At 44.1% G+C, this 5,930-nt stretch overlaps 1 long non-coding RNA gene across 1 annotated transcript; it reads right to left on the bottom strand.

Annotated features, from left to right (window-relative positions):
• Window positions 1-800: 800 nt before the first annotated feature.
• LOC307035366 lies at window positions 801-4,977 on the bottom strand. The gene is made up of 2 exons (XR_013807076.1): window positions 4,166-4,977; window positions 801-3,526 (listed from the first exon to the last, which is right to left on the bottom strand). It is a non-coding gene; the product is annotated as an uncharacterized lncRNA (long non-coding RNA).
• Between the last annotated feature and the right edge of the window lie 953 nt (window positions 4,978-5,930).

Raw genomic sequence — 5,930 nt, 5'->3', positions numbered from 1 at the left:
CCTTGACCAGCACGAAGTCGCCTGGTTGGATACGGTGGAGTGGAACAGTAGCAGGGGTAGGTAGAGCTGCCGCTACCTATCTGCTAAATCGGATGACAGGTTAACACAATATGACAACATAGCATCCTCACACAAAGTTGTGGAGGGGAGAGGACATCATGGTGCCTTGATCCCAATCTGTGGAGGAGCTGCAAAAAGGATCTCAAAAGGGCTGAGTTGACTCCGTGTTCGTTTCCGCATTCTCATGTAAATCAGCACAATGGGCAGGGCTTGTGTCCAGGATGAACCTGTGTCTGCGCAGCATTTTGCTAGCTTGTTTTTGATTGTACCGTTCTCTCTTTCCACCGCACCACCACTCTGTGGATGGTAAGCACAATGCTTTCTGATGTACATGCCACGGTATTCTCCTATCTGTGCAATGGCCTCATTAGCAAAATGTGAACCATTGTCGCTAGAGATCTCGCTTGGTATCCCCAAACTAGGAATAATTTCCCCTAGTAAAGCTTTAGCCACAGCATTTGCTGTCTGTGCGTTTACCAGAAATGCTTCAACCCATTTGGACCACATGTCAACCATTACAAGACAGTGTTTCTTACCCTCTGATGGACTAAGTTCGATGAAATCCAGCATTAGGTGCTCAAATGGTCTAGTTGGGGGTGGTTGTGCACCTGTTCTTGTAACCTTTACCGGTCTACCAGAATTTTGCGAAATGCAAATTAAGCATGCTTCACAGTGCTTTTGAGCTATTACTGTGAATCCCCTTGTGAACCAATGCTGATTGATAGCCTCTAACATCACCCCTTTTGACACATGATCCAACCCATGTGTCAATTTAGCAACATGTGAGAAAAAATGCCTCGGGAGACACGGATTGGAATTTGGACCAACCCAGATGCTGGAGGTGGGGTCAAAGGTAGCACCAGCAGTTTTCCACTGTGCTTTTTCTGTTGGTGGAGCTAACTGCTGCATGGCAATTAGTGACGACATATTGTCAGTGATGGAGGAAACAGGGATGTTAACAAACGAGTGTGCGTGTGGTGCGAGAGGAATCAGAGTGGCTGCCTTTGCAGCTGAGTCAGCAGCAGCATTTCCTAATGAAACGGGGTCGGTGTTGCTGGTGTGTGCAGCACATTTACATACTGCAACCTCAGACGGGAGCAGAATGGCGTCCAATAAGCCTACAACTAGGACATGGTTAAGCAATGGCTTACCGTCAGATTTCAGGAATTGTCTACACTTCCATGTACTACCCCGAAGTCATAACGTGAGTCAGTATAGATATTTACAGATTTGCCTTTTGCAAAAGTGCAGGCCTCAGTGAGTGCTACGAGCTCTGCTGCTTGTGCTGAGAGGTGGCATGGGAGCGGTCCGGAACAGAGCACAGCGGAATCTGAAAAAAAACAGAGAAACCCACCCGATTAGTGCCCACAGGGTCGCGAGAGGCGGACCCATCAACATACAAAATGAGGTCAGGGTTGGTCAGGGGTACATCTTTTAAGTCAGGTCTGGGAGTACAATAAGAAGCTCGGCAACACAGTCGTGTTCGTCACCGTCTTCTGGGAATGGCATAAGAGATGCTGGGTTCAGAGTGGTACAGCGTTTGACTTCAACATTAGGCATGTCTAACAGGCATGTGTGATACCTAAGACAACGTGCAGCAGAGAGGTGTGATGTTCTCTGTTAACAGAGGATGAGAGAAATAGCATGTGGAACCACCAGTGTTAAAGGTGCATAACCTACAATTTCACGTGAGGAGTTGAGAGCTTTTTCAGCTGCAGCAACTGCACGGAGACATTTTGGCAGGCCAGCAGCTACAGGGTCTAGAGGAGGAGAAATAGGCAACAGGCCTCTGTTTTCCCCCATGATCTTGAAGGAGAACTGAGGTCATACACCCATCGCGTTCATCTACTGCCTGTGTAAAAGGCTTGGTAGGATCAGGTAGACCTAGCGTCGGCGGGGATTGGAGAGCCAGCTTCATGTTAATGAAGGCTTCGTCGGCTTCCGGCGTCCATACAAGACGATCTGCAGGTTTCAAACCGGTGACATGCGTGATTGTACGTAGTGGCTGTTCGAGCGGAGAATAGTTAGGAATGAATGACCTGCAGTATTAACACCTACCCAAAAATAACATCATCTGTCGCTTAGTGACAGGTTTTGGCAGGGCAGCCAATGATGCAATACGCTTATCTGAAAACGTTTTTCCCTCTCCTGAAATGATGTGACCCAGAAATGTAACTGTCTTTTGCACATATTCAAGTTTAGAAAAACTGGCCTTGTGGCCCTCGGCTGCGAGGTGTTTTAACAAGGAAATGGTATCAGCTTCACATTGTTCTGCTGTGGGTGCGCAAATCATGAGGTCATCAACATGTTGTATGAGAGCGGTGCCTTTGGAAACTTGTAGAGAGGCCAAACTTGTACACAATGCTTGGTTGTACACAGTGGGAGATTCGCAGTAGCCTTGACACAAACGTGTGAATGTGTATGGCTTATCATCATATTCAAATGCGAACCAAAATTGGCTGTCTTTGTGTACAGGGACACTGAAAAATGCATTTGAGAGGTCTACAACAGTAAAAAATGCTGCAGAGGCTGGAACCTGAGAAATAATGAGATAAGGATTTGGAACGAGAGGCGCGCGTGCATGTACAGCTTCATTTACAGCTCGTAAATCCTGCACAAATCTCCATTCGAAAGGGGGTTTGTCACGGATCTTTTTAACCGGAAAAACAGGAGTGCGGACTTGAGAATCATTACATGCAACAATGACCCCTTGTTTAAGCAGAGAGGTCAAAACTAGACGAATGCCATCAATGGCTTCACGTTTTTAATGGGTACTGGGGTTGGTTGTGTGAGTGTAGGACATTTCTTAAATGAGGCTTCGTCATAATTTACATATGTGCTTACAGTGGATGTAGGTGCACACTCTACTCTATCAATAGCTTGCATAATGTGTGTGTGTATCACTTCCCTTTTTTGAAGCTGCAGGCTGAATTTCCGTCTCGCTCGATTGGGCCCCTTCCTCTTTTTTCTGGTGTAGGTCAGTCTGATTGTGGATGGCCCCGTCCTTGCTGTCCCCCTCTGCCTCCGCTGCCAGTGTTCTGTGGGCAGTCCCGGATCCAATGTTCAACACTGCCACACTTGAAACATCTTTCGTCGTTTGAAGGTCTTGCTTCTCGCCCTCTGCCTCGGAAAACCTCCTTTGCCTCTCCCTTGGTATTGTGAGCGGCCAGCATTCTGTGCGGCTTGCGCTGTGGCTGTGAGTCCGTTGAGGAAGGCATTACTGAGGTGTGTCTCCCAAACGCCCGCTTGGTCCCCTAGGGCATCAGGTTTGTTTATCCCGCTGTTGTCCCGGAATACTTGGGCCTGATGGGGGTGGACGAGCTTGGAGTTGACGGGGAGTCTGCTGACTGCATGGCTGGGGCTTGTAGTGGCGGGGGAGGTGGTTGAGGTGGGCCAGCCGGATTGCCAAGGTTGTACGCCGGGGGAGGGAAAGGATACCCAGAGTCGAGGAGAGGGTCATTCAGGCCTGCAATGGAAAGATACAGAGATGTCTGGGGTTTACATGGTTTTGGAAATTCTTTCTTTTCCTTCTTTTCTTCACATTCATCTTCAACCTTAATATTTTCTTTGACACTGAGGCTACTGCCTCCTTTTGAGACATTCTGCTTCATCCTTCCAACATTTCAAACACTTTCTGTGACTTTCTATTTTATCGAACTCTTTTACTTCAACTTTATTTTTCTTCCTCATACCATCCTCATGAACTTGTAATTTTTCCTTTAGGTCTTTAATTTTTACTTTTTACTCAAAGAACCTCCCTTTGGAAATCCGTTCCTGTCATATTTCTGTCCATATTTCCAACTCTGATAAACTGTCTTCACCATATTTTGCTCGCATGACATCTCCAATTGGGCCCTCAGGAGGTTGGCCTGCCCCCGTACTCTGCTTTTTCCCCATGGAGAAAGTCTTTAAGTGTTACCAAAACACTATTTTTCACCCGTCGGTGATGTGATATTTTTTCCTCAGTACAAATCACACAAAAACTGACCGTAAAACCTTTTACGACGGATATACCAAATATCCTACTTTTGAGCAGCCCGCCTTATAAATGTCATGGAGGTTAATTACGTTTTACTTTTAAACAATTAGAAATTGTACATCTCACCGAGCATTGAAGGCCTTTTGAGTTCGTTGGATCTCGTGAAGTCAATCGGTTTCACCCCGGCGCTGGTCCTCTCGTCCCGTACGTTTTCTGTCGAGGTAGAGGAGAATCCGAGGATCACGGAGCGACCACCAGCGTCCCTGGGTGTCCCCGATGGAGCTTTCAGAGATCCCACTCTTCTGACACCAAATTGTCGTGGATATTTTAAACTCGTCAATACTGTAAAGATGTACAATGAGAGTAATCAATAATAAACTGGTGAAAGCAAGCAGCGTTGTCTTTCGTTGGTTCTTTATTTGAAGCGCTTCAAAGGTACATGTCTCACAGAGTACAGAGTAGTCTGCAGGAGTGCACGGAAGGTATAAGGTGTGTGTGTGGTTTATAGTGGACTGTTGCTGTGCAGGAAGTAAAAGAGATAAGACTTTCCTTCGAAAACTGTTATCTTACAATGCTCTCATAGGGAGAGCCACATCCTCCAGGTACGACCTTGGCGGGAAGCTACCGTGTGGTACAACAGGTCGAGTTGACCAAACAATTTCTAAGCATAATATCATCATTTGGTTTTACTATATAAAGTAATATAAGAAATTGCCACTACAGAATCCTTTTGCGGATCATGAAATACAAGTGTGAATCCTTCTGTGTGCATGTGTGTATTATGAGATTGTTCTGAGCCCATAGCGCATGGCTTCCCTCGACAAAAAAGCAATGAGATTTCTCCATAGGATTTTAGAAAATAGCTCGAAATAAGATCTGTGGGAAACGTACCTGTTAGATAAATGCACGTTTTGTTCAGCCGGATAATATCCACATGTCTACCCTACTTTTATCATTTTTGAATCATAAATCTATTGATTAGATTTATGATTCGACTTTTGAAACTACAAGAAGATGAGGAGGACTTTTACAAAAAAGTAATAGAGATTTTTGTCCAGAAGGATAGGCAAATGGACTTCATCTTCAAGTCAAGGTAAGACCGCAGCTTTGTTGAAAATGGGATCTTACTAAGAGAGAACAATCCAATATTTAAATGATAAAATTAAATGTTTTGGGTATCCTTTATTCCTTTTGTTGAACTGTCTGTTTAAAATTAATCGAAGCATCAGACAAAAAAAATAATATTATATTCTGATTTAGGTCAAAATATAATATTTGTAAACCTGAAGAGTCAGTGCCAGTGCCTCACCAGCCATGAACCTCACTGCACTTCACTGCAGAAGCTTATAGACATCTAAGTTTTTTGTGCCGCACCACTTTTGTACATATAAAAACACCACTGCACACCTTACACCTCAAATCCAATCGTATCACTATGTATACTGTGATCTATTTATTAGACTTATCTATGATCAGAATGCATAGGTGCTCCTGATGATTGTGACTCCTACCTTTGGATATGATAATGATCTATTTGATGTGAAAGACATTTGTACATTTGTGTTGTTTCCACCAAATGCATAAAACAATATCAGGCTATGTACAATGCAACTGATTACTTCCTTTATAACCGTTTATCTCTACCTAAATTGATGATAGTCTGTAATTAAGTTCTATTGTCTATTTGATGTTATACTTGCCTGAATTGTATATTCAATAATATTCATCACGACTCCCTTTGTGTCTGTCTCTCCCTCGTACATGGAAAAAACGAAGATGGGAAGAAAATAATCAACAAAGTGGGCACAGAAAACACTTAAGCACAGCCAGAGATGTTTACCGGTAGACCAATTATCAGCATGGAATATGTCAATATAGGACTTTTAAATGA

The sequence above is a fragment of the Notothenia rossii genome, assembly GCF_949606895.1.
Source record: "Notothenia rossii genome assembly, chromosome: 4".
In the NCBI taxonomy this organism is placed as follows: Eukaryota; Metazoa; Chordata; class Actinopteri; order Perciformes; family Nototheniidae; genus Notothenia; species Notothenia rossii.
Note: the sequence above shows the minus strand (reverse complement) of the source record. Positions and strands in the feature narration are given on the sequence as shown.